The sequence below is a fragment of the Pseudochaenichthys georgianus genome, unplaced genomic scaffold (genome assembly GCF_902827115.2).
Source record: "Pseudochaenichthys georgianus unplaced genomic scaffold, fPseGeo1.2 scaffold_827_arrow_ctg1, whole genome shotgun sequence".
NCBI classification, from domain to species: Eukaryota; Metazoa; Chordata; class Actinopteri; order Perciformes; family Channichthyidae; genus Pseudochaenichthys; species Pseudochaenichthys georgianus.
In genome coordinates this window covers 47,276-67,500 of record NW_027263375.1, presented here as the reverse complement: position 1 = coordinate 67,500, position 20,225 = coordinate 47,276, and the positions used below count along the sequence as shown (strand labels likewise).

General features: G+C 38.4%; 1 long non-coding RNA gene and 7 other non-coding genes across 11 annotated transcripts; all 8 read right to left on the bottom strand.

The window, feature by feature from the left end:
• Positions 1 to 8,706: 8,706 nt before the first annotated feature.
• trnae-uuc (transfer RNA glutamic acid (anticodon UUC)) lies at positions 8,707 to 8,778 on the bottom strand. The gene has a single exon. It is a non-coding gene; the product is annotated as a tRNA-Glu (tRNA).
• A 419-nt stretch (positions 8,779 to 9,197) lies between these two features.
• On the bottom strand, positions 9,198 to 9,269 carry trnae-cuc (transfer RNA glutamic acid (anticodon CUC)). Its single transcript has one exon. It is a non-coding gene; the product is annotated as a tRNA-Glu (tRNA).
• Positions 9,270 to 9,702: 433 nt separating this feature from the next.
• On the bottom strand, positions 9,703 to 9,774 carry trnae-cuc (transfer RNA glutamic acid (anticodon CUC)). The gene has a single exon. It is a non-coding gene; the product is annotated as a tRNA-Glu (tRNA).
• Positions 9,775 to 11,900: 2,126 nt separating this feature from the next.
• trnae-uuc (transfer RNA glutamic acid (anticodon UUC)) lies at positions 11,901 to 11,973 on the bottom strand. The gene has a single exon. It is a non-coding gene; the product is annotated as a tRNA-Glu (tRNA).
• Positions 11,974 to 12,394: 421 nt separating this feature from the next.
• Positions 12,395 to 12,466, bottom strand: trnae-cuc (transfer RNA glutamic acid (anticodon CUC)). The gene has a single exon. It is a non-coding gene; the product is annotated as a tRNA-Glu (tRNA).
• A 433-nt stretch (positions 12,467 to 12,899) lies between these two features.
• Positions 12,900 to 12,971, bottom strand: trnae-cuc (transfer RNA glutamic acid (anticodon CUC)). Its single transcript has one exon. It is a non-coding gene; the product is annotated as a tRNA-Glu (tRNA).
• A 266-nt stretch (positions 12,972 to 13,237) lies between these two features.
• On the bottom strand, positions 13,238 to 13,309 carry trnae-cuc (transfer RNA glutamic acid (anticodon CUC)). Its single transcript has one exon. It is a non-coding gene; the product is annotated as a tRNA-Glu (tRNA).
• A 3,136-nt stretch (positions 13,310 to 16,445) lies between these two features.
• On the bottom strand, positions 16,446 to 18,025 carry LOC139433651 (uncharacterized). Of its 4 annotated transcripts, XR_011643046.1 has the most exons (4): positions 17,934 to 18,025; positions 17,316 to 17,419; positions 17,028 to 17,154; positions 16,446 to 16,864 (listed from the first exon to the last, which is right to left on the bottom strand). It is a non-coding gene; the product is annotated as an uncharacterized lncRNA (long non-coding RNA). The 4 variants fall into 4 exon arrangements; XR_011643045.1 differs by lacking the exon at positions 17,934 to 18,025 and having other exon boundaries at positions 17,316 to 17,665; XR_011643048.1 differs by lacking the exon at positions 17,934 to 18,025 and having other exon boundaries at positions 17,028 to 17,095; positions 17,316 to 17,665.
• Between the last annotated feature and the right edge of the window lie 2,200 nt (positions 18,026 to 20,225).

Sequence of the window (20,225 nt, the reverse complement as noted above, 5' to 3'; positions counted from 1 at the left end):
ATTCCTGGTTCTCACCCATGTGGTCCGGGTTCAGCTCCCGGTATGGGGAATAGGTTTTTTTATTAGATTAGTTTAATTTGTCAAAATATGCAAAAACGATATATTTTGGTATCTCGAAAATATGCAAAAAAATAACAATTAATATGTCCCATATGGTCTAGCCTTCAGGATTCCTGGTTCTCACCCATTTGGCCCGGGGTTCAACTCCCGGTATGGGAATAGGATAATTATTAGTATAGTTTAGTTTGTCTAAATATGCAAAATACCACATAGTATAGTTTTTCTTGAAATATGCCAAAAACAACATTAACATGTCCCCTATGGTCTCTATCGATTAGGATTCCTTGTTCTCACCCATTTGGCCCGGGGTTCAACTCCCGGTATGGAATAGGATAATTATTAGTAGTTTAGTTTGTCTAAAATATGCAAAATACCACATAGTATAGTTTCTTGAAAATATGCCAAAAAACAACAATTAACATGTCCCATATGTCTAGCGATTAGGATTCCTTGTTCTCACCCAGGTGGCCCGGGTTCAACTCCAGGTATGGGAATAGGTTTTTTATTAGTTTAGTTTGTCTAAAATATGCAATATACACATAGTATAGTTTTTCGAAAATATGTATATAAACATGTCCCATATGGTCTAGCGGTTAAGATTCCTGGTTCTCATCCAGGTGGCCTGTTTTCAACATAGTATAGTTTTTCGAAATATGCAAAGAAAACCAATTAACATGTCCCATATGGTTTACAAAATAAAATATATAATTAATTGAATGATGAATAAACAGTGAGGGGTATGAATACACTAGATATCAGCCTGTGAGCAGTATGAACAGTGGTATGAATATGCTAAGATATATAAAGTATGAAAACGTAGGACCATACCGTTCTCCAGCCCCAACCCCCCATGTTTCATATGTATGTTGGGGACCCTTTGTTTAAAACTAATTGGCCATCGGAATGTGTGGAGTCACATTCCACAGCTCTCCCCCCTCCTGTGATCCCCCGCACACAGAGAGAGAGGAGATCGCTCTTCTGGAGTGAAGAGAGCTGAAATATTGATATTGCAAGTTAGAAACGTAAATTGCATTTTGACAGACACTTGGGGGAAATATGCTGCATTTTGAATGTCCGATAGTCCACCATTAACACCTTAGTCCGTCTGTATGACATACATTTGATTTAGTAGATTTCGCATGAGAGCAAAAGGAGAATATCCGTGTGTAAGAGTGAAAATGTATGTATGTAAAATGAGAATATATGTGTGTAAGAGTGAAAATATGCTGCATTTTGAATGTCCGATTTCCACCAAAATATCAAACATTTAATAAAAGTGAAAAACAATGAACAAGACTTAACGTATTCATCATATAATTAATTATATTTATTTCGTTTGGATGTAGGTGATCTTCTACTATATGAACATTTTGGACCCAAAATCACAACAATATATGTAAAACAGATTTTGAAAATGATTTTATTTTTCACAACAAACACACATACACAACGAAAACCATTTAAAAGCTGGAAATATATACATGGGATGTGACTTTGATAATGTGAAAGTTTGATTGAGGTAGCATGGGATTTCATTCTGATAAGGCAAAAGTGTTATTATAAATATAATACAAATATATTATATACACATTATGTACAAAATCTGTTTTTTTCTGTCTTTATCTGTGCCACGCTTCAAAGCGGTTTCTGTCAACTACGACACAGAGGGCAACATCACAGATTCCTCCTCCTCCATGTCAAAAAAAAGCTTAAAGCTTGACTCACGTTCAGAGTTCTCTTCATCATAGTTGAGTCTTCAAAACTCTAAATATATCTAACTATATCTACATTTTCAATGTTTGTTTGTCACTTTACTTCAATTGCAGTCTCCCGCAGCCTCTCTTCGTCTCCCGCGCCTGTCTTCGTATATCTTCGTCTCTCTCCATTTCCCGCCGTCTCTCTTCGGTTCCCGCCGTCCCTCTTCGTCTCCTTTCGTCTCGTTTCGTATCACTCCGTTTACCTGATTACCTCACCCCTTCCTGGTAAATACATCCTGTTGAGCAGAATCTACAGTTTCCAGTATTTTCCGTTTCGTATATGTGCTTCCATTATTCATACTTCTGAATATATCTGTATTAACTTTATATCATCGTATGTCCGTGTTTATTGGGTATTTTGCATGAAACAAAGACTGGCATATAGTTTCGAGCCAGTACTTTCGACAGAAATCACATATACATCCTGTTGAGCAGGATCTACAGTTTCCAGTATTTTCCGTTTCGTAAAATGATCAAATATGGCGAAGATATTCAAATATGTGCTTCCATATTTCATACTTTTGAAATGTATTAACTTTATATCACCGTATCTCCGTGTTTACTGGGTCTTTTTGCATGAATCAAAGACTGGGATATACAGTAGTTTCAAGCCAGCACTTTCGACAGAAACACACGGCAATGTTGTCCGGACTGTTGTTTTTATGCGGCACCGGCTTGAACAGGTCATGTGATCTGATCACGCCGGCGTGAAGGTCAACTCCAAAGGGTTAATATTAAATACATATAAGTATTTTTACAACTTGTATTTAGAAATACTCTGTTGTAATTATTGATGCATACATGTGTTCATCCATTTAATGTGGCATCTGCTATAATGGGGTTAATGTATGATATTACTTATAATACAATACATTATAATATATGATATGATAATACATTTTAGTTTATTCATTTCTTATTTCATAGTTTCTCATTATTATTATTATTTTTTATCGCTTATCTTATTTTTGATTTTTAATCTGGTGAATCTGTGCTGTCCTGTTTTTCACTCTCACCCTGTTGCTGTTTGAACTACTGAATTTCCCCACGGGATTAATAAAGGTCCATCTTATCTTATCTTAATGTATAAATTGATTTACTTCAATCTACTGTACAATATTACAGGAAATATACTGCATAAAGCAAACTATATACTTTATTTGATCTAAAATATTGATGTTTCTACAACACCCATTGTGTATTTTGTGAATGAAGCGCCATCTCATGGTTAAATCCTGTAATTGAACAAATGGGGAATTGGGCAACGCCCTCTAGCAATTTGCAACACCCCCAGCCACTGGCATCCGCTTGGCTTTTGACTGGGACACACCCTTTTGAGTCTGATCTGGAGTGCTACATCTGTATGGTCTAGCCGTCAGGATTCCTGGTTCTCACCGATGTGGCCCGGATCAACTCCAGGTAGGGAATAGGATTTTTTATAGATTAGTTTTGTTTATCAAAAATATGCAAAATATTATTTTGGTATCTCGAAAATATGCAAACACATAACAATTAACATTTACCATATGCTCTAGCCGTCAGGATTCCTGGTTCTCACCCATGTGGCCCAGTTCAACTCCCGGTATGGGAATAGGATAATTATTAGTATAGTTTAGTTTTGTCTAAAATATGCAAAATACCACATAGTATAGTTTCTTAAAAAGATGCAAAACAAACAATTAACATGTCCCATATGGTCTAGCCGTCAGGATTCCTGGGTCTCACCCATTTGGCCCGGGTTCAACTCCCGGTACGGGAATAGGATAATTATTAGTATAGTTTAGTTTGTCTAAAATATGCAAAATACCACATAGTATAGTTTCTCAAAAATATGCAAAAAAACAACAATTAACATGTCCCATATGGTCTAGCGCAGTGGTTCCCAAACTTTTTGTGCCCAAGGCACACCAAAGCACAAGTAAAAATCTCAAGGCACACCTATTGTGCAAAATAGCCCTTATAACACGTGTTATCACTGATATCATGTAAAATATCTGTAAATTGCATAATTATTTACTAATGCCAAATAAAATGTGACAAAGACAACTATATTACTCATGAAATATTTATTACGAAATATTTCAGAAATTAATTTGAAACGTTATCAAATTAGGCTTCATCAAAGCAGCAACACACTCACCAGACAGGTCACAACATTAAAAATGAGACAAGGAAATTCAGCACAGAGAACTGTCAATGCAAGGAAGCTGCATTGTCCATGGTCCTGAACTACAAATTATAAATGTAACATTTCAGCAGAGATGGGGTCGTTACTAAAAAAAAGTAATATGTAATATATTACTTTTTTTTAGTAACGACCCCATCTCTGCTGAAATGTTACATTTATAATTTGTAGTTTAGGACCATGGACAATGCAGCTTCCTTGTATTGACAGTTCTCTGTGCTGAATTTCCTTTGTCTCATTTTTAATGTTGTGACCTGTCTGGTTTAAATGAGTGTGTTGCTGCTTTGATGAAGCCTAATTTGATAACGTTTCAAATTAATTTCTGAAATATTTCGTTAATAAATATTTCATGAGTAATATAGTTGTCTTTGTCACATTTTATTTGGCATTAGTAAATAATTATGCACATTTACAGATATTTTACATGATATCAGTGATAACACGTGTTATAAGGGCTATTTTGCACAATAGGTGTGCCTTGAGATTTTTACTTGTGCTTTGGTGTGCCTTGGGCACAAAAAGTTTGGGAACCACTGCGCTAGACCATATGGGACATGTTAATTGTTTTTTTGTGCATATTTTCGAAAAACTATACTATGTGGTATTTTGCATATTTTAGACAAACTAAACTAATAATTATCCTATTCCCATACCGGGAGTTGAACCCGGGCCAAATGGGTGAGACCCAGGAATCCTGACGGCTAGACCATATGGGACATGTTAATTGTTGTTTTTTTGCATCTTTTTAAGAAACTATACTATGTGGTATTTTGCATATTTTAGACAAACTAAACTATACTAATAATTATCCTATTCCCATACCGGGAGTTGAACCTGGGCCACATGGGTGAGAACCAGGAATCCTGACGGCTAGAGCATATGGTAAATGTTAATTGTTATGTGTTTGCATATTTTCGAGATACCAAAATATATAATTTTTGCATATTTTTGATAAACTAAACTAATCTAATAAAAATCCTATTCCCATACCTGGAGTTGATCCCGGGCCACATCGGTGAGAACCAGGAATCCTGACGGCTAGACCATACAGATGTAGCACTCCAGATCAGACTCAAAAGGGTGTGTCCCAGTCAAAAGCCAAGCGGATGCCAGTGGCTGGGGGTGTTGCCAAATTGCTAGAGGGCGTTGCCCAATTTCCCCATTTGTTCAATTACAGGATTTAACCATGAGATGGCGCTTCATTCACAAAATACACAATGGGTGTTGTAGAAACATCAATATTTTAGATCAAATAAAGTATATAGTTTGCTTTATGCAGTATATTTCCTGTAATATTGTACAGTAGATTGAAGTAAATCAATTTATACATTAAGATAAGATAAGATGGACCTTTATTAATCCCGTGGGGAAATTCAGTAGTTCAAACAGCAACAGGGTGAGAGTGAAAAACAGGACAGCACAGATTCACACAGATTAATAAAATCAAAAATAAGATAAGCGATAAAAAATAATAATAATAATGAGAAACTATGAAATAAGAAATGAATAAAACTAAAATGTAATTATCATATCATATATTATAATGTATTGTATTATTAAGTAATATCATACATTAACCCCATTATAGCAGATGCCACATTAAATGGATGAACACATGTATGCATCAATAATTACAACAGAGTATTTCTAAATACAAGTTGTAAAAATACTTATATGTATTTAATATTAACCCTTTGGAGTTGACCTTCACGCCGGCGTGATCAGATCACATGACCTGTTCAAGCCGGTGCCGCATAAAAACAACAGTCCGGACAACATTGCCGTGTGTTTCTGTCGAAAGTGCTGGCTTGAAACTACTGTATATCCCAGTCTTTGATTCATGCAAAAAGACCCAGTAAACACGGAGATACGGTGATATAAAGTTAATACATTTCAAAAGTATGAAATATGGAAGCACATATTTGAATATCTTCGCCATATTTGATCATTTTACGAAACGGAAAATACTGGAAACTGTAGATCCTGCTCAACAGGATGTATATGTGTATTTCTGTCGAAAGTACTGGCTCGAAACTATATGCCAGTCTTTGTTTCATGCAAAAATACCCAATAAACACGGACATACGATGATATAAAGTTAATACAGATATATTTCAGAAGTATGAATAATGGAAGCACATATACGAAACGGAAAATACTGGAAACTGTAGATTCTGCTCAACAGGATGTATTTACCAGGAAGGGGTGAGGTAATCAGGTAAACGGAGTGATACGAAACGAGACGAAAGGAGACGAAGAGGGACGGCGGGAACCGAAGAGAGACGGCGGGAAATGGAGAGAGACGAAGATATACGAAGACAGGCTGCGGGAGACGAAGAGAGGCTGCGGGAGACTGCAATTGAAGTAAAGTGACAAACAAACATTGAAAATGTAGATATAGTTAGATATATTTAGAGTTTTGAAGACTCAACTATGATGAAGAGAACTCTGAACGTGAGTCAAGCTTTAAGCTTGTTTTTTGACATGGAGGAGGAGGAATCTGTGATGTTGCCCTCTGTGTCGTAGTTGACAGAAACCGCTTTGAAGCGTGGCACAGATAAAGACAGAAAAAACAGATTTTTGTACATAATGTGTATATATATATATATTTGTATTATATTTATAATAACACTTTTGCCTTATCAGAATGAAATCCCATGCTACCTCAATCAAACTTTCACATTATCAAAGTCACATCCCATGTATATATTTCCAGCTTTTAAATGGTTTCGTTGTGTATGTTTGTGTTGTGAAAAATAAAATCATTTTCAAAATCTGTTTTTACATATATGTTGTGATTTTGGGTCCAAAATGTTCATATAGTAGAAGATCACCTACATCCAAACGGAATAAATATAATTAATTATGATGAATACGTTAAGTCTTGTTCATTGTTTTTCACTTTTATTAAATGTTTGATATTTCTGGTGGAAAATCGGACATTCAAAATGCAGCATATTTTCACTCTTACACACATATATTCTCATTTTACATACATACATTTTCACTCTTACACACGGATATTCTCCTTTTGCTCTCATGCGAAATCTACTAAATCAAAGTATGTCATGACGGACTAAGGTGTTAATGGTGGACTATCGGACATTCAAAATGCAGCATATTTCCCCCAAGTGTCTGTCAAAATGCAATTTACGTTTCTAACTTGCAATATCAATATTTCAGCTCTCTTCACTCCAGAAGAGCGATCTCCCTCTCTCTCTGTGTGCGGGGGATCACAGGAGGGGGGAGAGCTGTGGAATGTGACTCCACACATTCCGATGGCCAATTAGTTTTAAACAAAGGGTCCCCAACATACATATGAAACATGGGGGGGTTGGGGCTGGAGAACGGTATGGTCCTACCGTTTTCATACTTTATATATCTTAGCATATTCATACACACTGTTCATACTGCTCACAGGCTGATATCTAGTGTATTCATACCCCTCACTGTTTATTCATCATTCAATTAATTATATATTTTATTTTGTAAACCATATGGGACATGTTAATTGGTTTTCTTTGCATATTTTCGAAAAACTATACTATGTTGAAAACAGGCCACCTGGATGAGAACCAGGAATCTTAACCGCTAGACCATATGGGACATGTTTATATATACATATTTTCGAAAAACTATACTATGTGGTATATTGCATATTTTAGACAAACTAAACTAATAAAAAACCTATTCCCATACCTGGAGTTGAACCCGGGCCACCTGGGTGAGAACAAGGAATCCTAATCGCTAGACCATATGGGACATGTTAATTGTTGTTTTTTGGCATATTTTCAAGAAACTATACTATGTGGTATTTTGCATATTTTAGACAAACTAAACTATACTAATAATTATCCTATTCCCATACCGGGAGTTGAACCCCGGGCCAAATGGGTGAGAACAAGGAATCCTAATCGCTAGACCATATGGGACATGTTAATTGTTGTTTTTTGGCATATTTTCAAGAAACTATACTATGTGGTATTTTGCATATTTTAGACAAACTAAACTATACTAATAATTATCCTATTCCCATACCGGGAGTTGAACCCCGGGCCAAATGGGTGAGAACCAGGAATCCTGAAGGCTAGACCATATGGGACATATTAATTGTTATTTTTTTGCATATTTTCGAGATACCAAAATATATCGTTTTTGCATATTTTTGACAAATTAAACTAATCTAATAAAAAACCTATTCCCATACCGGGAGCTGAACCCGGACCACATGGGTGAGAACCAGGAATCTTAACCGCTAGACCATATGGGACATGTTAATTGTTGTCTTTTTGCATATTTTCGAGAAACTATACTATGTGTTATTTTGCATAATTTAGACAAACTAAACTATACTAATAATTATCCTATTCCCATAGCGGGAGTTGAACCCGGGCCACATGGGTGAGAACCAGGAATCCTGACGGCTAGAGCATATGGTAAATGTTAATTGTTATTTGTTTGCATATTTTCGAGATACCAAAATATATAATTTTTGCATATTTTTGATAAACTAAACTAATCTAATAAAAATCCTATTCCCATACCTGGAGTTGATGCCGGGCCACATCGGTGAGAACCAGGAATCCTGACGGCTAGACCATATGGGACATGTTAATTGTTGTTTTTTCGCATCTTTTCGAGAAACTATACTATGTGGTATTTTGCATAATTTAGACAAACTAAACTATACTAATTATTATCCAATTCCCATACCGGGAGTTGAACCCAGGCCACCTGGGTGAAAACCAGGAATCCTAACCGCTAGACCATATGGGACATGTTAATTGCTATTTGTTTGCATATTTTCGAGATACCAAAATATATCGTTTTTTCATATTTTTGACAAACTAAACTAATCTAAAAAATCCTATTCCCATACCTGGAGTTGATCCCGGGCCACATCGGTGAGAACCAGGAATCCTGACGGCTAGACCATATGGGACATGTTTATTGTTGTTTTATCGCATCTTTTCGAGAAACTATACTATGTGGCAATTTGCATAATTTAGACAAACTAAACTATACTAATTATTATACTATTCCCATACCGGGAGTTGAAACCAGGACACCTGGGTGAGAACCAGAAATCTTAACCGCTAGACCATATGGGACATTTTTTTATATACATATTTTCGAGAAACTATACTATATGGTATTTTGCATATTTTAGACAAACTAAACTAATAAAAAATCTATTCCCATACCGGGAGTTGAACCCGGGCCACCTGGGTGAGAACCAGGAATCCTAACCGCTAGACCATATGGGACATGTTAATTGTTGTTTTTTTGCATATTTTCGAGAAACTATACTATGTGGTATTTTGCATATTTTAGACAAACTAACTATACTAATAATTATCCTATTCCCATAGCGGGAGTTGAACCCGGGCGAAATGGGTGAGACCCAGGAATCCTGACGGCTAGACCATATAGGACATGTTAATTGTTATTTTTTTGCATATTTTCGAGATACCAAAATATATCGTTTTTGCATATTTTTTACAAACTAAACTAATCTAAAAAAAAAACTATTCCCATAACGGGAGTTGAACCCCGGCCACCTGGGTGAGAACCAGGAATCCTAACCGCTAGACCATATGGGACATGTTTATTGTTGTTTTTTTGCATGTTTTCAAGATAGTATACTATGTGGTATTTTGCATATTTTAGACAAACTAAACAATACTAATAATTATCCTATTCCCATACCGGGAGTTGAACCCGGGCCACCTGGGTGAGAACCAGGAATCCTAACCGCTAGACCATATGGGACATGTTTATTGTTGTTTTTTTGCATGTTTTCAAGATAGTATACTATGTGGTATTTTGCATATTTTAGACAAACTAAACAATACTAATAATTATCCTATTCCCATACCGGGAGTTGAAACCAGGCCACCTGGGTGAGAACCAGGAATCTTAACCGCTAGACCATATGGGACATGTTTTTATATACATATTTTCGAGAAACTATACTATGTGGTATTTTGCATATTTTAGACAAACTGAACTAATAAAAAACCCATTCCCATACCTGGGGCCTATGCTACGAACCTGGTTCAACCTAACCTGGATATGTTTGAGTTAGCCGGTTGGCCTAATCCAAAACATACGCGCTCTCGCTAAACTGTACTACGACGCTGGTTATCAAGTGGATCGCTCAAGCCAGCCGTGTCCTATCTAGTTAGGTGCGCGTTCACATGAAAGGGGTGGTATTTGGAGCATTCGACCAATCACAAACATGGAGAAACGCACTGACAGCGCAGCGTCATACTTCCTGAATGAAAAGTGAACTTTAATACTAGTCAAAAATGAAGAAGTTAAACTTTAAACATCCATGACTTAAACACTTGATCCAGGATCAAAGCCACAGAGCTGCACCTGCAAGGTGAATACAGCTGGAAAAAGAAAATGTGTTTGAATGCGTACATTAACAGGTTTATGATATCACTGCCCCGTCTAAAACACGATCTGACTTCAATTACATTTGTCTCGAGTGTTTCGTCAACTTATGTGTTGCTTAAAATAATACTTCTGCATACAGTATGTGACACTGTGAGTGTTGCACGGCCAGATACGGCTCAGCTGACTCAGATAAGGAGATATATGATACATTATGAAGTGATATGCCGCGGACTGTACTTAATGTACTCTGATCCGGTTACTTATGTTGTGGCCGATATTTAAGTAAGCTTTCTTAACGCTAATGTTATAATAGTCAGATTGCTCTGAAGATGGAGGTGATATTCTATTAATGTTCACGTTCACACAGTCGGTGATTTTTGCTGGCCGTCTTTCCTGCGACGGCAGTTTTTCTGTATTTCCTTTCTCCTGTAATATGACTTGATCGCTTTAAACTCCGCACACTGAGCTCTGATTGGTCAGCAGGCGGTGCTTTCACTGAGTTGAGCTCTTAGCCTGCAACCTAACCTGGTCCCGACCAGGTTAGCTGCTTAGCATATATTACCATGGAGATCTAGCCTGCTAAAAAGAGAACCAGCTTCGGATGACCGGAAAGCCGGAGTTTTCCCTGAATTTAGCCGGCTAAGCGAAAATCCTGCTTCGCAGTATACCCCCCTGGAGTTGAACCCGGGCCACCTGGGTGAGAACAAGGAATCCTAATCGCTAGACCATATGGGACATGTTAATTGTTGTTTTTTTGCATCTTTTCGAGAAACTATACTATGTGTTATTTTGCATAATTTGGACAAACTAAACTATACTAATAATTATCCTATTCCCATAGCGGGAGTTGAACCCGGGCCACATGGGTGAGAACCAGGAATCCTGACGGCTAGAGCATATGGTAAATGTTAATTGTTATTTGTTTGCATATTTTCGAGATACCAAAATATATAATTTTTGCATATTTTTGATAAACTCAACTAATCTAATAAAAATCCTATTCCCATACCTGGAGTTGATGCCGGGCCACATCGGTGAGAACCAGGAATCCTGACGGCTAGACCATATGGGACATGTTTTTATATACATATTTTCAAAAAACTATATTATGTGGAATTTTGCATATTTTAGACAAACTAAACTAATAATTATCCTATTCCCATACCGGGAGTTGAACCCGGGCCACCTGGGTGAAAACCAAGAATCCTAACTGCTAGACCATATGGGACATGTTAATTGTTTTTTTTTTGCATATTTTCGAGATACCAAAATATATCGTTTTTGCATATTTTTGACAAACTAAACTAATCTAATAAAAATCCTATTCCCATACCTGGAGTTAATCCCGGGCCACATCGGTGAGAACCAGGAATCCTGATGGCTAGACCATATGGGACATGTTAATTGTTGTTTTTTAGCATCTTTTCGAGAAACTATACTATGTGGTATTTTGCATAATTTAGACAAACTAAACTATACTAATTATTATCCTATTCCCATACCGGGAGTTGAACCCCGGGCCACCTGGTTGAAAACCAGGAATCCTAACCGCTAGACCATATGGGACATGTTAATTGCTATTTGTTTGCATATTTTCGAGATACCAAAATATATCGTTTTTTCATATTTTTGACAAACTAAACTAATTTAAAAAAAATCCTATTCCCATACCTGGAGTTGATCCCGGGCCACATCGGTGAGAACCAGGAATCCTGACGGCTAGACCATATGGGACATGTTTATTGTTGTTTTATCGCATCTTTTCGAGAAACTATACTATGTGGCATTTTGCATAATTTAGACAAACTAAACTATACTAATTATTATACTATTCCCATACCGGGAGTTGAAACCAGGACACCTGGGTGAGAACCAGAAATCTTAACCGCTAGACCATATGGGACATGTCTTTATATACATATTTTCGAGAAACTATACTATGTGGTATTTTGCATATTTTAGACAAACTAAACTAATAAAAAATCTATTCCCATACCGGGAGTTGAACCCGGGCCACCTGGGTGAGAACCAGGAATCCTAACCGCTAGACCATATGGGACATGTTAATTGTTGTTTTTATGCATCTTTTCGAGAAACTATACTATGTGGTATTTTGGATAATTTAGACAAACTAAACTATACTAATAATTATCCTATTCCCATAGCAGGAGTTGAACCCGGGCCACATGGGTGAGAACCAGGAATCCTGACGGCTAGAGCATATGGTAAATGTTAATTGTTATTTGTTTGCATATTTTCGAGATACCAAATTATATAATTTTTGCATATTTTTGATAAACTAAACTAATCTAATAAAAATCCTATTCCCATACCTGGAGTTGATCCCGGGCCACATCGGTGAGAACCAGGAATCCTGACGGCTAGAACATATGGGACATGTTAATTGTTATTTTTTTGCATATTTTCGAGATACCAAAATATATTGTTTTTGCATATTTTTGACAAACTAAACTAATCTAATAAAAAACCTATTCCCATACCGGGAGTTGAACCCGGGCCACCTGGGTGAGAACCAGGAATCCTAACCGCTAGACCATATGGGACATGTTAATTGTTGTTTTTTTGCATCTTTTTAAGAAACTATACTATGTGGTATTTTGCATATTTTAGACAAACTAAACTATACTAATAATTATCCTATTCCCATACCGGGAGTTGAACCCCGGGCCAAATGGGTGAGAACCAGGAATCCTGACGGCTAGACCATATAGGACATGTTAATTGTTATTTTTTTGTATATTTTCGAGATACCAAAATATATTGTTTTTGCATATTTTTTACAAACTAAAATAATCTAATAAAAAAACTATTTCCATACCGGGAGTTGAACCCGGGCCACCTGGGTGAGAACCAGGAATCCTAACCGCTAGACCATATGGGACATGTTAATTGTTGTTTTTTTGCATATTTTCGAGAAACTATACTATGTGGTATTTTGCATATTTTAGACAAACTAAACTATACTAATAATTATCCTATTCCCATAGCGGGAGTTGAACCTGGGCCACATGGGTGAGAACCATGAATCCTGACGGCTAGAGCATATGGTAAATGTTAATTGTTATGTGTTTGCATATTTTCGAGATACCAAAATATATAATTTTTGCATATTTTTGATAAACTAAACTAATCTAATAAAAATCCTATTCCCATACCTGGAGTTGATCCCGGGCCACATCGGTGAGAACCAGGAATCCTGACGGCTAGACCTTCTGGGACATGTTAATTGTTGTTTTTTCGCATCTTTTCGAGAAACTATACTATGTGGTATTTTGCATAATTTAGACAAACCAAACTATACTAATTATTATACTATTCCCATACCGGGAGTTGAAACGAGGACACCTGGGTGAGAACCAGAAATCTTAACCGCCAGACCATATGGGACATTTTCTTATATACATATTTTCGAGAAACTATACTATGTGGTATTTTGCATATTTTAGACAAACTAAACTAATAAAAAATCTATTCCCATACCGGGAGTTGAACCCGGGCGAGAACCAGGAATCCTAACCGCTAGACCATATGGGACATGTTAATTGTTGTTTTTTTGCATATTTTCGAGAAACTATACTATGTGGTATTTTGCATATTTTAGACAAACTAACTATACTAATAATTATCCTATTCCCATAGCGGGAGTTGAACCTGGGCGAAATGGGTGAGACCCAGGAATCCTGACGGCTAGACCATATGGGACATGTTAATTGTTAGTTATTTTTTTACATATTTTCGAGATACCAAAATATATCGTTTTTGCATATTTTTGACAAACTAAACTAATCTAATAAAAAAACTATTCCCATACCGGGAGTTGAACCCGGGCCACCTGGGTGAGAACCAGGAATCCTAACTGCTAGACCATATGGGACATGTTAAATGTTGTTTTTATGCATCTTTTCGAGAAACTATACTAATAATTATCCTATTCTCATAGCGGGAGTTGAACCTGGGCCACATGGGTGAGAACCATGAATCCTGACGGCTAGAGCATATGGTAAATGTTAATTGTTATGTGTTTGCATATTTTCGAGATGCCAAAATATATAATTTTTGCATATTTTTGATAAACTAAACTAATCTAATAAAAATCCTATTCCCATACCTGGAGTTGATCCCGGGCCACATCGGTGAGAACCAGGAATCCTGACGGCTAGACCTTCTGGGACATGTTAATTGTTGTTTTTTCGCATCTTTTCGAGAAACTATACTATGTGGTATTTTGCATAATTTAGACAAACTAAACTATACTAATTATTATACTATTCCCATACCGGGAGTTGAAACCAGGCCACCTGGGTGAGAACAAGGAATCTTAACCACTATACCATATGGGACATGTTTTTATATACATATTTTCGAGAAACTATACTATGTGGTATTTTGCATATTTTAGACAAACTAAACTAATAATTATCCTATTCCCATACCGGGAGTTGAACCCGAGCCACCTGGGTGAGAACCAGGAATCCTAATCGCTAGACCCTATGGGACATGCTAATTGTTGTTTTTTCGCATCTTTTCAAGAAACTATACTATGTGGTATTTTGCATAATTTAGACAAACTAAACTATACTAATTATTATACTATTCCCATACCGGGAGTTGAACCCGAGCCACCTGGGTGAGAACCAGGAATCCTAATCGCTAGACCATATGGGACATGTTAACTGTTGTTTTTTGGCATATTTTCAAGAAACTATACTATGTGGTATTTTGCATATTTTAGACAAACTAATCTATACTAATAATTATCCTATTCTCATACCGGGAGTTGAACCCGGACCACATGGGTGAGAACCAGGAATCCTGATGGCTAGACCATATGGGACATGTTAATTGTTATTTTTTTGCATATTTTCGAGATACCAAAATATATCGTTTTTGCATATTTTTGACAAACTAAACTAATCTAATAAAAAACCTATTCCCATACCGGGAGTTGAACCCGGGCCACCTGGGTGAGAACCAGGAATCCTAACCGCTAGACCAGAGCCATAGAGAGATAAGAGTTACGACACTCTATGATGTCGCCGTCAGCCGGTCACGTGGTTTATGTATGCCGGGATAGTTCAAAACGCACTTCCGTGGCAATGCTTCTCTATGGCAAAAACAGCAGAAACATGGTCAAAATAGTCATAGATTAAACCAACGCTGTTATTTTTTACATATTTACATGATGTGGTTACACTTTGTATGGATTGGCAATATTTACAAGTTTCGTTAGTTAACGATATTTTGAGGGTAAAGTGTGGTAGCACAAGCAGGCTATGTTGCTGTCACTGTCAGGGCAGTCACGTCCGTAGTATAGTTGTGCTGCGCTGTCATGTTCTTATATGGGACAGACAGACAGCAGCGATTGCGTTATTGAATGGTAAATATATATATTTAAAAAACACACACACTCAAGTACTTTTTCAGCTGTAATTGCATTATTGCATACTTTTTATTGACAGTTTTGCATTTGGAGAGGCAGGGTGACAACGGAAAGCTTGGTAGCCTATTACTTAGATACGTTTTACATTTTTGGAGGTAAACGCTTGTGTTCATGTTAGCATGGGTAGCATGATCATGTTAAGACTATGAATATCATTTTACCACAACAGTGGATGCACAATTGATATATGTGTTTGAACAAGAACAACAGGAAGAACAAAGTAAAAGGGATGAACAAATGTGTGAACAAGTATTAAGAACAGTGTATGGAAAAAGTGATGTGTGTTGGAACAAAACAAAGTCAAATGAATGAGAATGAGAACAAAGAGGGTTAGGGTTCAACAGAAAAAGATTAATTCAGCCAAAAAACACAATTTTGATTAATCTAAAGTGTAAAACAATCTTCAACACAGACCAAATTAGTGCCCTTGGACAACAAAATATATGGTGGGGCAAAGAAACGATACATTAAATTGAGAGAGTGGGAGACTGAAAATGATTACTATGATAAATATTCAAACTATTTACAAAACTATTTACAGAAGCTCCTGTTGAACCATGGTTCAATAGAGCAACAAAAACAGGTTTGTCAACAATAACAATTAAAATGACGAGGCCACTTTGCCAGGGGGAGGTGATCCAGCGACGAGACAATAAAGCAATTCATATTAAGTTCTGTTGAGACACCACAGGATATAAAACCTTCCAAGCGATGACCTCTCCTCACCTTTCACCTGTATTTCCTCAGGAGACTCAGGTCCTTCAACGTCTGCAGCACAATAAGCACCCACCCACAATTGTTGTTCGCACAAGCATAATTGTGCGAACAACAATTGTGGGTGGGGGGGGGGGGGTCATTTTACAAATATTTACAAACAACTATTTACAAAAAAGCAATACAGAACTCTAGTCTAGGGCATCCAGGGGCCTAACCATTTTGAAAAAAACAAGAAGGTTCTTTGTGAAAGGGACATCCTCTTCATCTGTTTCCTGGGCCCTAAAAAGCAGAGCAAGAATAGGAACAGTGGTGAATAAGGGGAGATAATACAGTTGGGAGCAGACTGAACAGAGGACATAGCAATATTCATGTTAAAATGTTTGCACAATAAATATTATGGCACTTTCGTTTATATTGCATTTTAATAGATCAGTTGTCATACCATGGTTGGATGTGCAGCATTTGGATGCTCTAATCGATCCGAGAAGGGGTTCCGGATGTATGGCTTCCCTAAGGACGTAGAGTGAAGGAAGAGATGGATGGCAATGGTCAACAGACAAAACCTGTGTCTGAAAGAGGACAACAACAGCAGAAAACTCTGTCATGTAAGTAATGTTCACAGAGGTGACATGACTTATTAACATTTTAAAGGGCATCATATTTCCAAGTGTAGAGAGTTATGACTCTTCAAGGACATTTGAAGTGTGCAGGGGAAACTGATCAAACCTACCTACCCACAGGTACACTTTGAAGACGACCAATATATTGGCAACAAATCAGGAGGAAATTTGAGGTTGAGGCCAGATGCTGTTCCAACAGTATTTATACATCGGCCTAAACCGAAAAGGAGAAAATTCACGTCAAGGAGTATGCCTCCAGCTGTCAGGAATAATGACCACACCTATTACTGCACATCAAACATTGGTATGATATATGAAGCTAACAATGTTTCCCATGTTATATAATTCAAGGATAGACTACACTCCTAATGCAACTTTCAGATTATACAGCTTCAAAAATACCAGGGTTCAGGGATTCTCTGAAGATTCATATACCACATGTACATAATCTACAGATTTCTTCATACTGTAACATTGCCAATAGACGAACTTAGATGAATGTCACTATAGGAGTGTAGTGTACCCTTAAATGACAAAAGGTGCACATGTAAAGGCAGCATACACATATAACAACAATTGCCTTGTTATTGTTACAGAGATTCAGGGAGATATTTAGGTGGAGTTCCAAGGGAATGAAAGGGACATCACAGACAGAGAGAGTGAGACAGATGTCAGCAGACTGCCAGGGGCCAGTATGTCAGGGGCCGACAATCAAGAGGCCACCTTACCAGAGATCAGTGTGCCAGGAACCAGTCAGTCAGGGGTCAGCTATGAAGAGGCCAGTTTGCCAGGGTCAGGTGCTCCAGGGACCAGACTGCCAAGGGCCAGTTGTCACTGAGCTCACATGGAGGATCTAATGAGGCAACTGAGAAGGGAGAGATTACTAAGAAAGAGAGCCCAGAGGGCTCTGGTAAACCAGAAGAGGATTAATTCGGCATAAAAAAAAACACAATTTGATTAATCTAAAGTTTCAAAAAATCTTCAACACAGACCAAATTAGAGCACTTGGACAATCAAAAAAAGGTGGGATACGGTGGGGGAAAGAAACCGTGGAAAAAAGCAATACAACTAAGGTTCTGTTGTGGCACTACAGGATATAAAACCCTCCAAGCCATGAATATGCCTCTGCCTGACATCAGGACCATTCAGAGGAGGATGCAGCACGTCAAACTGGAGTCAGGAGTGTTGGGGGAGGTGTTTGATATGCTGAGGCTGAAGGCAGATGGCATGAGTGAGATGGAGAAGAAATGTGTGCTCACCTTGGATGAGATGTCCATCACCCCTAGCGTGGACCTGCATCTGGGAACAGGGAGGCTGTTTGGGAACACAACACTACCTGGCCACAAAGGCCAGGCCACTCATGCCTTAGTGTTCATGCTGGCTGGTGCTACTACGCGGTGGAAACAGGTTGTGGCTTACCACTACAGTGGTAATTCTACTGACGGTGCAGTGTACAGGCCCATAATACTCACCATCGTTGAAGCAGCGGCATCTATAGGGCTTCATGTGGTTAACATCACCACTTATATGGGGAGCCCCAATAGGGCTATGTGGAAGTCCTTTCAGGTGACCTATGACAAGCCGTGGATAGCACATCCTGTGAAGCCACACCAGCACCTGTACTTCATGCCTGACGTTCCACACGTGGTGAAGAATTTAAAGAGTGCCTTGGTGAATGGTCACGTCATCACCATACCACAGGATGTGGTGGACAAAGAGAAGCTGCCGTCCAGTGTGGTGTCTGTTGGCCCCCTGAAGGATCTGGTGTCATACCAAGAGGGAATGGCCCTAAAACTGGCACCTAAGCTGTCTAGAGGCGTCCTGGAGCCTAGTCATTTTGAGAAAATGAAGGTCAGTTCAGCAATGCACGTCTTCTCCAAGTCATCGAGTGCTGCCCTGAGGTACATGGTGGCGGAGGAGCACAGACCAGAGTCCTACCTTACCACTGCGTAGTTTTTGGAGACGGTGGACCACTGATTTGACCTCATGTCGTCACGCAACACTGTTACTGCCCTAAGTCATTTCAAGATGGAGGAGTATGATAAGGCCATCAGCTTCCTCCGGGACTCCATCCATCTGTTTCGGGGCCTGAAGATCGGTCCCAAGGGCAGCTGGAAACCAGTCCAGACAGGACTGGTGATGGCCACAACAACAATCCTGGAGGTCCAGCATGACCTGTTGAGACAAGGGCACACATTTGTTCTCACAAGCCGCTTCACTCAAGACTGCCTGGAAAACACATTTTCGTCCATTCGTCTGAGGAACTCTGCCCCAACACCTGTAGAGTTCCAATATGCACTGAGTGCTGTCACCGTTGGCCAGTTCCTATCGCCAGTGCATACTGGCAGTTACGTGTAGGATGGATCAGACCACTTGGCAGACTTCCTGGACACGCAGAACAGCAGCTGCAGTCCTCCTGACGTTCTGAGAGTGGAGCAGCTAGTAGACCTGACAACACCACCTGACATCACTAAAACCGAGTCCTGTGTGCTATACCACCTTGCAGGATACATCATGAAAAGGGTTATCAGCTTCTCACTTTGTGACAAATGCCAGTGTGCCCTAGTGAAAAATGTCAGTGATGGTGAAAATGAGAGAGCTGGTCTGCTGGTATTAAAATAATTTAAAAGGGGTGCACTTTACCGTCCATCAGATGAGGTTTTCACCCTTGTTCAGAACGTGGAGCAGCTGTTCCGTGTGAGGACGAACGATTCCCTCATGGAGTCCTCAAATGCAGTGTCACAGCTGGAACAAGAAGCCATGTTGCTGGACAGCAACCTGCCCTCATGCCATGACCTGAAGAAAAAAATCCTCTCAACATACATCAGGCTGAGGTTAAGGATTGCATCAAAGTGCATCAGGGCTGAGAGGAAGGATAAACATAAAGGGTATCTTGGCAGCAAGAGTCAGAGTAAGAAGGCAAAGAAGACCCAACAGACCTCTGACTGAAGGTCATAACATCTAGGCCACTGCCAAACACCTTACTCCTTGCCATCGATGTACTTGGCATCTCCATTCCC